The sequence below is a fragment of the Durio zibethinus genome, chromosome 17 (assembly GCF_047325235.1).
Source record: "Durio zibethinus cultivar Kanyao isolate XHJ-2024 chromosome 17, ASM4732523v1, whole genome shotgun sequence".
Classification (NCBI taxonomy): Eukaryota; Viridiplantae; Streptophyta; class Magnoliopsida; order Malvales; family Malvaceae; genus Durio; species Durio zibethinus.
Genome location: NC_143178.1, coordinates 13,384,140 through 13,395,163, shown reverse-complemented (window position 1 = coordinate 13,395,163; position 11,024 = coordinate 13,384,140). Strand labels below are relative to the sequence as shown.

General features: G+C 30.5%; 1 non-coding gene across 1 annotated transcript; it reads left to right on the top strand.

The window, feature by feature from the left end:
• Positions 1–10,917: 10,917 nt before the first annotated feature.
• Positions 10,918–11,024, top strand: LOC149514035 (small nucleolar RNA R71). Its single transcript, XR_016329467.1, has one exon. It is a non-coding gene; the product is annotated as a small nucleolar RNA R71 (small nucleolar RNA).

The window sequence follows — 11,024 nt, the reverse complement described above, 5'->3', positions numbered from 1 at the left end:
GCAAATTCCTTCAACCGAATCTAATGTGCAACCTTGTTCAATAACCATTTGAGAGATTTTTCATAGTCTTTTCCTTAGTTTCTTTCCTTTGCATTTGAGCTTTATTAAACTAAATTCAAGTCTTAATTATTACACTTCCTATACATATTTTTCCCCCTCAGCTAATTAGAGTGTTTTTAGCTTTCTAGTGGTTTTTACATAAAGCTTAAGGAGGAGAAATGCAAAAAGTGTGGGCTCAAGGCATTTAGAAAGCTAATTAGGAGCTAAAATTTTATAGCATTTTTATTTGTTAAGTTGGCATTTTAATGACACTTCATTGGCTAAACTTTGAAGTCTAGGATCAACAAGAAGTGGCACCTAAAATTGGAGAAGTAAAGGAGTAGTGGCAATCGCATAACAAGAAAGTTGCATGAAAGGTTGTTGGTGGTTCATGTGCGAACATAAGGGAAAGCCAATGGTTGCTAAGCTAACTTGGCATTTTAAAGGCTTCTTATTGGTCTAATTTAAGTGATTTGAAGCTTAAAGAATTCAAAGGGAAAAAGACTTAAAGAGAATAGAAGAGGAAGATAGAAACCAAGAACGCTTCTAGAATAATTTAAATAAGCTAGAAATATCTTCTTACTTGTAGTCTTACATGGCAATTTAGAACTTCCTGATTAGTTCTTATAGATCACAAATTATCTATAAATAGATTGAATGGGTGGCAAGCTCAATAGAATCTCATTTTTCATTTTTTCAAATTTACTTTTTTGTAACTTTTTCTTTAGGTAGCTTTCTCCTTTTTTTTTTTTTTTTAGAAGACTATTTGGATGGAAAATCCTCTACATTTTCTTGCAAAATTTACTTTCATGCACATTTTCTTCTTTTCAATGCAATTTAAAATTCCTTTACTTTCTTGCACATTTAATTGCATTTTCTCTCATTTTCTCAATGTTGTTTGGTTACTATTTTCTCTAAACATGTTTTGGTTTTCACTTTGGATCACCTGGTTCTAGTCTTGATTTTTCTTTGTATTTTTTATTGAATATTCGCTTTCAAAGCACTGTAAATCTGGAAATTTTCAATTTTAAATTCATTCTAGTTTTTTTTTTAAATTCCCAAAAGTTTCACCTAAATTGCTGGCAACAGAGGAGGCATTAGTGGTGACAACACTTATGGCGGCCTTTTCTCTTAGCTAGGCGGCTAGTCCACTATTTTTTTTTCTTTACTCAATTATTAATTCATGTGTTTAGATATAGATTTATGATTCCTTGAGATTTAAATCATGTTTTTAGTGACTATTTGGTTTATTTGCATGCTGATTGCTATGTTTTCTCTGTTTTTGATATTGAATTTGATTTAAGTTCATTGAAGTTTTTTTATCATTTTTAATTGATTCTTTTCATTGATTTTAAAGTTCACTTGCTAATTTAGTTGCTTTTAGTTCAACTTCAATTCATTTTTTAAATTGAGCTCCAGATCTAGGATTTAAGATTCAGTAAATTCAAATTCTATTCAAGCTTTTCATTCTCAGTTTGTAAGTTCTTTGCATTTTTTATTAGATGATTTCTATAAGTACACAAATCATTCAAGTAATAATAGTGACCTAAGTCAAGATATCATCCTACAGGGATTAGCTAAAAAGTTTAGGCTAAGTACTTATTATCTCCACACTTAATTTAAAGTTAATTCAATTAATTAAAGAAGGCATTACTAAGCCAGTTTCAATAAGAATGGAAAATAAAAAAAAGTAATGCAAATAACTGAAAGCATGTTCACTAAATGCAAGGTAAGCATACATGAAAAGCTTAACAAAACAATAACTAAAGTACTTTGAATTAAGTCTAACATGCTTTGAAAGTAAATCTAATCTAAGAAACTGGAATTATAAAGCTCAAATGTTAACCACACAGCAACTAACAAGTAGAAACTGAAAATAACTAACTTTTAATCGAAAATAACTAACTACTAACTTCCAAAGGACATGTGATCTAGAAATTTCCTAAACTTGATCCAAACAACTTCTAAATTGAGAAAATAGTAAGTAAACATAAATCAAAACACAATTGAATAGCAATTAAAGAAGCAAAATTGCAAGAACAACAAAAAAAATGCACATCAAAACTTAAAATTCAAATATGGGAATTAATCAAATTGAGAGACAAACTTAAATCTACAAACCTATATAGCAAATGAATTGAAACTAAGCTACATCAACTTAAATCTACAAGTTTAATACAAATTCAACAAAGAAATCAAAAGAAACATTGCTAGATCAAGCTCAATGAACTTTAACAAGAACCAAATGCAGTAAAGAGAAAAATTAAGTGTTTAATAGAAAATCATCTAAACAAAATTGAAAAACATGTTATTAAAAGCAACGAATTGAATCTAAGCAAGTAAACACATGACTTAACAAGAGTAAAATGAGAAAAGATTGGGCTGATCGCCTAGCAATGAGAGATGAATCCTTAAGTGCTGTCACCATTTGATCTCTTACTCAACTGCTACATCTCCAACCAAAACTTTCTAGATTTTTATAGAATTTTGTGGAACAAATTTGAACATTAAAGTTTCCATATTTATAGAGATATAAATTAAGATAGAAAAAAATTGGACCAAAACTTGCAAGATTTGAAAGAGATCTAATATGAAAACCACAACTACCTCGAAAGAAAATTTTGCCAAATTGATTTGAGTAATCAATGAAAATGTGTATTGAACAAGGAAACTTAAAGAATTGAGCTTTTATTGATTGAATCTTAAAATGCATGTAAAATAAAAGTAAGAAAAGTAAATTTTTCTGAAAAATTAGAGACTTTTCTCCTAAACAACCCTTTAAAAGAACAAGGATAAAATTGCTAGAACGAAAATTAACAAGAAAGTAAAAATGCAAGAAATCAAAAAATATAAAAAATGCAAAAACTCCCTCAATTAGCCGCCCATCCTTTCCATTTATAGGCCAAGAATGATGTGTTCCAACCAATTAAATTATAGAAAAATGCCACCTAAGATGCCACATGACTAGATATTTCCATGTCATCCTATCTTGCTTAATAAATTTCCTAGTTTATTTCTTTTCACTTCACTTCAAGCTCTCTTATTGTGATCTTTTTAGCTTTAAAAAGTTAGAATTATAACCAATGGGAAGACTCCAAATTGCCAACTAAGTAGCTATCCATTGGCCTTACTTTTGAATCCAAGAAGTGGTGTCATCTTCACTTGAACATCTTTTTAGGATTAATTCCTTCCCCCAATTTTAGGTGCCAATTGTAACTCCCTTTCTTCTTCAATTTCCAGCCAAATGAGAAAAATTTAATTACATAATTAACCTTGTAAAATTCTAAAAGCTACTAGCTCTAATTATGGCTCCAAAACCACATCAATGCAAGTGACACCAATCCAGCTCATGCAACTTTACTACAAATATTATAAAGCACTAATGAGCTCAAAAGGATATTTAAACAAGGAAAATATGAAGATTCTAGCTTGAATTACAGTTCAATTAAGCTCAATTAAACAAAGGAAATCATGAAGAAAAAGCTACAAAAATCTCCCAAGTACATCATTTAAGAAAATACACACTAGTTTTGGCCTAATAAAGCTTTTTGCATCAAAATGCATCCAAAATGAGTCCAAAACTTCATTTTTTCTCTTTTTCTATATTTTTACTTATACATTGAATATTTAAGCAATTAGAGTATTTTTGTCAATTTTCTCAAGAAAAAAGCAAATATTCACTAAAAATTGCACAAAAAATATATGATAAAATGCTAAAATTTTAGTACAATCAAACCCCCAAACATAAGCTTTTGCTTGTCCTCAAGCAAAATAAGATTGAGCAAGAATCATCACTAACTTCCAATGTTTCATTCATCATGAATGCCTCATGGATTGATTAAGGATATAACTAGAGCAAAATTATGAACATAGGCTAATCTACAAGAATCAACCTAGGCTAAGTTCCTTCCTAATGTTGTTCCATGCAAAAAACACGTCTCTCAAATCCTTAAATGAAATCAAATGATGTCATGTTGATTACTGCTTTTGTTAGCTTGCAAGTGCATAGGTCACACCAAGTAATAAAGTGATGAATATAGTATTGTCCCCTCAAGGATTATTTTAGGGTGCAAGGCTAAATACCAAAGTGGATTCCTTCTAGGTTTATATTTAGACAAACCAAAAAGTTGCTTATTGAAGCAAAACAAAAGCAGCTTGAATGCTATAAGGGCCAAATGCCTAGCTCACCAGCTATCACTTAGTAGTAGTAAGGGCTAGAGCAAGTAAAGCAAAAGAAAAGCAAGATTGTAGGGTAAATAAAAGTGAAAAATAATAAACAAACATTTTCTGTAAAAGGAATGAAAGAGGGTCAAATATAACAAAATAAACACAAATGAAACTTAAAGCTTTTGAAAGCAAACAATGACGCTTGAGATACATAGATTGTGTATGCAAAATAAATTAAAAAAGTTTTGAAATGAAAGTAGAAACAAAATTTGTGTTGAAAACTAAACTTAATAAAACAAGAAATATAGGTATCACCCTAGTCAAAAATAATAAAAACTACAAGAAAATGTTTAAACTAAAAACTAAATAGAAAAGAAAGAAACTAAAGTGAATAATGGAATGAGGGATGAGTTACAAATGAATGGCATGGCTTATTTATAGTACAAGGATTGAGCTAGGGGGGATGAACCTAGACAGTTTTACTTAACCTTAAACTCATTTAAATTTGAAATGCGATCATGTGTTTTGAATGAAGTTGGCCATAGATGGGAAACTTCTTGGATAATGTCGAGCTTGTGTGGCTAAATGGGACTCTTGGATTGGTCCATTTATGCCACCTATGCTTAGGTGTCTTTGCCAAGTCAAAGTCTTTTGAATTTTGAATGGGAGATTCAACGAGTTATAAATTTAAATCCAATATCTCTTGATTCTTTCATTTGACTTAGAACTATTTTGAATTTAAAAGAATCCTTAAGCGAAGACTTCTCTTTTTGGTTGAATATATCATTTGTATCATTGGGCTTCTTTGTTTAACTATACATGGGCTACCAAAGTTGCCACCTTTTGCATGGGTTGAAAGCTCCTTGTATGTATGGTCAAATAGGCTTTGGTAGACATTTTTATGGCTTGGTCGAATGTCATCTGTTAACTTTACATGGAGTGCACAATTCATACATGGCTTCCTTTTGTTACATTTGCATGATTTGCATGGATTTTGGATTTACATCCAAGTTGACTCAAATCCTCATGCAAACCTAAAAATCATGAATTTAACACATAAAGATGATTGCATTTAAATTTTAGTATTTTCATGCTCATCTTTAGTGTAAATTTTCATATATTTTAGCTTGTTTCTTGGGATTTTTGAAAAAATTACTCCTAAATGCATATTTATCTCATGTATAGGTACAAATAAGGGAATTGAGGAATTTTGGATATTTTTTATACAAATTTGGAGAATTTTAGGTGCCATTTGTGCAAATAGCCTAAAATAGTGTCAATAGCCAAAATTGACACTTAGGGAGTTTTCTTGATTTTTCTTGAATAATTTTTTAGTATTGTTTCCTTCATTTTTTTTTTTTTAGTGAAATGTAGGATAAAAATGGGCATAAAGTGTATGAATTTTTTTTTAATAAGAAAAAAAAAATATAAAAGGTGCAAGACACATTGGTGCATGGGTGCATTGGAAGGTCATGCAATTGCAAGGCATATTTAGCTAGGTTCAAGAGTAGTAAGGCTAGAGGCTAATGTGGCATTTTAAGAGGCTTTGATTGTCTATTAAATTGACCTTGTGCAGCAGCAAATGCACGTGAATTCACCTTGCAAAGTTGTTAAAGTCTATTGAAGAAAGTAGCCAAGCATCAGGAGGTGTGAACTAGCTGTATACCTAGGAGAAGAAAAAGGCTCTAGAAGCAAATACAATGGAAAGACTTTTCTAGATTTATTTTTGACCTTAGGCTCATCCCTTCTACCTATAAATAGGGGGAGAGGGCCAACCATTAGAAGAGAGTTAGTTTAGGATTTAAAATTTTGTTTCTTTATTTTCCTACATTTTCTTAGTTGCCAAACATTATTTTTCCATCATTTTCCCTCGAATTTCATTGCAATTTTACTATTTCTTAAGTGCTCTTTAAGTTTTTTTAAGTGCACTTTAAGAATATTTCAATTAAATTTCTATTTTAATTCATTTTCTAGCTCAAATCTATTGATTTTTCATTAATATGCAAATTGTTTTTGAATTTTTCAACTTTGACTTACCTATGATTTTTGGATCATATCTTTATAAAATCTTCCTTGTTCTAGCTTAATTTTTTTTTCATAGTTTCCTAATCCATAGAATTACAACATAGGAGAAATTCAGCTTCAAACTTGCACCAAAACATTTGAGATAGCTTGGAAATTCAAGTTGGATGCAAGTGATAGTGAAGTTTCAGTTTTGAGTAACCAGTTTAGCACGGACTTCTCTCCACTTTGGCAATTTATTTGCATTTTTTTCTTCTTTAGATCTTTGTTTCAACTTATAACCTTAATCTAATTTTGTGTAATTTATTTCATGCTTTACATTGTTGTTTGGTTAATTTTCTTTGATGAGCATCTATTTTCCATATTTTGTAGTGTTTTTGAATTTGAGTTCATTGAGCTGATTTTTTTGTTGATTCATGTTATTTTCTTGTTGATTTAGGTATTTAACTCATAGATCTAGGTTGCTTTAGCTTAGTAGTTCATTCCCTCTAGAGAATTGTAGATCTAATTTTTTTTCTATGAATTGTGAGTTTCTAGCTTTAAAATGCAGTTTCTATTTCCATGTGTTTTAGCTTAGATCTTGCATTTGTTCAATAGGTTTTAGTCTTCAATTTGAAATCTCGTGATATTCATTAAGTGTTCCTCTAATTTACAGCTTGTATCCATTTAGTTTTACTTGATTTAGTTCCATTTTCCATCAATCCATTTGAATTTCTAGATTTTGGCATTAGCTTTCGATTTGCACTTTTCATGTGAAATCTTGCATTTTTTTTATTATTTGAATTTCATACTTGTCTTTACTATAGTCCTTTACTTGATTTTGTAATTTTTGAGGTTTAGTTCGTTGCCTTGTTGCCATTTAGATTCCATATTATGTTGCAAGTTATAGTTTAGTTTAGGTTAGTTGAGAATTTTTGGTTTTGCAATATTATTTGTATCTTGCATTTTTATCACTTCAATTTTAATTCAAATTTGTTTTTTCCTTGATTTAGCTACTGTGTTTTATATTTTATAGCATGCATTTACTTTTTGTTCTTGTTCATTTTCTCATTTACTTAGCTTTATATTTTTTATGCTTTATTCACTTTTATTTTTGTAGTTAATTTTCATGCTTAGTTTTTTATCGAGCTAACTTTAGAAGGTTATGGGGATATAAGGTACTTAGTGTAGGAACCTTTTTTCTAATCCTCGTGGGATTGACATCTTGACCTTTTGGTCACTATTATTACTTGTATAGCCTATGCACTTGTAGAGTTTCCTTAATTATAAGGCCCATAATTCATGGAAATTTTTAAAATTTTAAGGCAAAGATGACCTAAGAAAAGCTATAAATTTCATAGTCATCACACCACCACACTTGCTTTTTGCTTGTCCTCAAGTAAAATACTCAAATTGGCAATGCTAACAATCAAATAACTGTGCTTAAAGTCAAAATTTTACAAGTAATCAATTATGCACAATGATATAATGTTAAGATAGTTATGAACATAGTTAGACATAAAACTTATGTAAAAGTAAGCTTTCAATTTCATGCAACTTCCATGTATGTGAAGTTAATCTATCTCTAATTATAAATGCAATCTAAGCAAAAAGTATGTAAAATATGCTATCACATGTCAATTTAAAGATAAAACATACTTCATATGTTTATTTTCCTCATTCTCTCTCTTTTAATATAGGCTTACATACTTGACTCAAAATCAATAGGCCTTTATTAGCTTGTAATCTAAAGCTTGAGTCAAGGTAGGAAAAAGGAAAATTTTATGCTTAGAACCCTTTGCTTGCTTGTTGAACTTTTTTTTTTTTTTACTTGAGAACTTCTGAGACTTTACAAAGTAGAGGCATCTTTATTTTAGTTTTTTTTTTCACATAGCCAATTTCATTTTTTTTTCTCTTTTTTTTTTCTTCAGCCATATTGGTTTTTCCTTTACTTTGCACCTCTTTTCTTTCCAAACATCACTTTATTCTCTTTATTGTATCCCTTATATGCATAAGCAATATGGGTTGGGTAAAAATAATAAGAAAGATAAATCATAGAAAAAGGCTTGGGCTTATTATTATGGCTAAATAACAAAGAAAAGGAAATATAAAGGCTTAGAATAAAAGTACTAAGGTTGCTTTATTATAGGTGGGCTTAAAAAGTCTCAAATGGTCAAAAGAATGCTTAACTCATTTTTTAAATCAAGTATAGCCTAGAATTCACCACAATGGTTAAGTAGACAAATTCTAAAGTTATACTTATGCTTTAAATCTTTATGCAATTTTATACTTACATGACTTTTCACAAAAACTAATGCATATCAAAGATTAAGATTAAAATGCACATGCATGAAAATTAGCAATCAAAAGAATAACACACTTAAGACTTCATTTCATGTTTTCACGACATTTATAGTTGTCCTAAGATTATACATAAGTCACTCATGATTAACTTGTTAAAACTTAACTAAAATTGCATTATCATAATTGAAGGCATGTAAAACTTGGTTTGATAACAAAAATTTTTGGGTTAACTCTTGAAAAGATTTTTAAAAACATGTTTAGCACAAAAGATTTCCCTCCCCACACTTGCATTGCATAATATTTTAATTAAAATAGTTAAAAAGTTGAAGTAAAGGAAGACTCCCTGGTCCTTGCTTCTTTTAAGGCTAAATGGTTTGAGCTCCTTTAGACATCCTTGCTTCATACTCATTTCTATAAATAAAACAAAAACAAACAAACAAAATCAAAGCATACTAGTCTTCAGAAATGTAAAACTCAACAAAGAAATGTAAAACTTGAGTCGTCTCTCAAGCGGCACTAGTTTTGGTCAAGCTGGTCCATAACTAAAAAGTCTAAAGACTGTCATTTCTCTTTTATGAGGTTTTTCCCTTACTATTTTTTCTTGTTGCAATTACATAGACAGAACTAGTTTTAGTTAGGTTTTTACTCCTAGTAGGTATCATATAGATAGGATGGCTTGTTGGAATTAGGCTTTTTAGACTTGCCAAATAAGGTTTTAAAGTTTTTGAGGTTAGATTTGTGGGCTCTTTATGAGTTGGTTTTTTTTTTCTTCAAAATTAGACACACATTGTACATCATTTTGTTCCCTAGGATTACCTCGCCCACTAGTTTTAAAAGTTATACTTTAATCTTTAAATCTTAGGGTCACCTCAAAGTTGTAGACATCTATTAAAGCTCTTAAGGTCATTAAAAAGGGTCTACCTAAGAGGATAGGGCTTTATTTATCAACCATGTCTAAAACAAAAAAGTCAATAAGGAAAGCATATTTACCCACTTTTACCAAGATATTTGCCAAAATTCCTTGAGGTTGCTTTGTAGATCGATCAACAAACCTAATGCTAAAAATTGGATATCTCAATGCCCCAGCTTTAAGCTATGTAAAAATGTTTATAGACATTAGATTTATACTTGATTGTAAATCACATAAAGCCTTATTAAAAAATAAAAAGCCAATTGAATATGGAATGCATAAACTCATTGGATCATCTAATTTGGTTAGAAGAATCTATTGAAATGACAGGCTACACTTACCATAAATATATGGTTTTCTTGAACTCCTTTAGTAGCTCTCCCTATTTGGGCTTTGGTGTTAATTGAGCTACTTTCAACGTCCTTCTAATAGTGGACATTTTTAGAGTTAATTTTATTCTTTTCACTCTTTGATTTTCCTCTTGCACTTCTGTACTTAGATCCAAACTCTTTAGAATTGCCTTCCCTATTTGTAATAACTTTCCATTTTCCATGTCGGCTTCTTCTTCCTTCATCATTTTCTCTTGTTCTTTTATGGTTCTCCTTCTTGGGGATCTTCTTCTTGATAATCTTCTTTAGGGTCCTTTTGCATATATTCTTTTTTTGGTGTTCTCACAAAGTTAGGTAAGTTTACCACCACTAGTTCATCCATTAAATCATCATCTAAAAGGTAAATTTCTTCCCCACTAGAGAATATATTATTGCTCACTTATTTCTTTTACTTTTTAAGTTAGACTCAGTATTGCTTGGCAAAGATCCTATAGGCCAATTTGTAAGGCATTTCCTAGTTGGCCTATTTAGATTTTTATATTTTTTATGGAAGCAACTTGACTTTGGATGGTGATGTTTTGGGCTTCTAACATTCTGAGAACATTTATCAAGGTTGCGTTTTCTTTCTTTGGGTGGGTTATGGGCTGGTTAGTTTTGGTGAAAATTAGATTGTTGGTTATTGTGGGGGCCATTTTGATTTTGGCTTTAAAAGAAGTTAAGGTGATTCTTCTAGTCTGGGTTGTAGGTGTTGTTGTAAAGGGTATAAGGTGGTTTGTTTTGAGTTGCAAACTGTACAATTTTTACCCTAAACTGACACCTATAAGAAAAGTGTGGACTTTACAAATTTCACATGTCATGAATGGGCTTTGGATGGCTTGAAAAAAAGCAATGAATGATTGAGTTCCTAAGGCTTCTATCTTTTTAGTTAATGTAGCAAGTTAAGATGTAATGGAAGTAAGAGTGTCTACTTTAAATACCCCAGCAACTTTCTTGTGGAACCACCTTCTAGCTCCCTATTGGTAATTATTTGTTGCCATCTCTTCAATTAGCTCACATGTTTCTTCCACTAACTTGTTCATGATAGCACCTTAAATGGCTAAATCAATAGTAGTTCTCGTGGATGGAGTTAGCGCATTGTAAAAAATCTAAACTTGCAGCCACTACGGGAGACCATGGTGTGGGCATTTGCGTAACATCTCCTTGTAGCTCTCCCATGTATCGTACAATATTTCACCATCATATTGTTGAAAGTGGTGATTCATTTTTCTCATTTT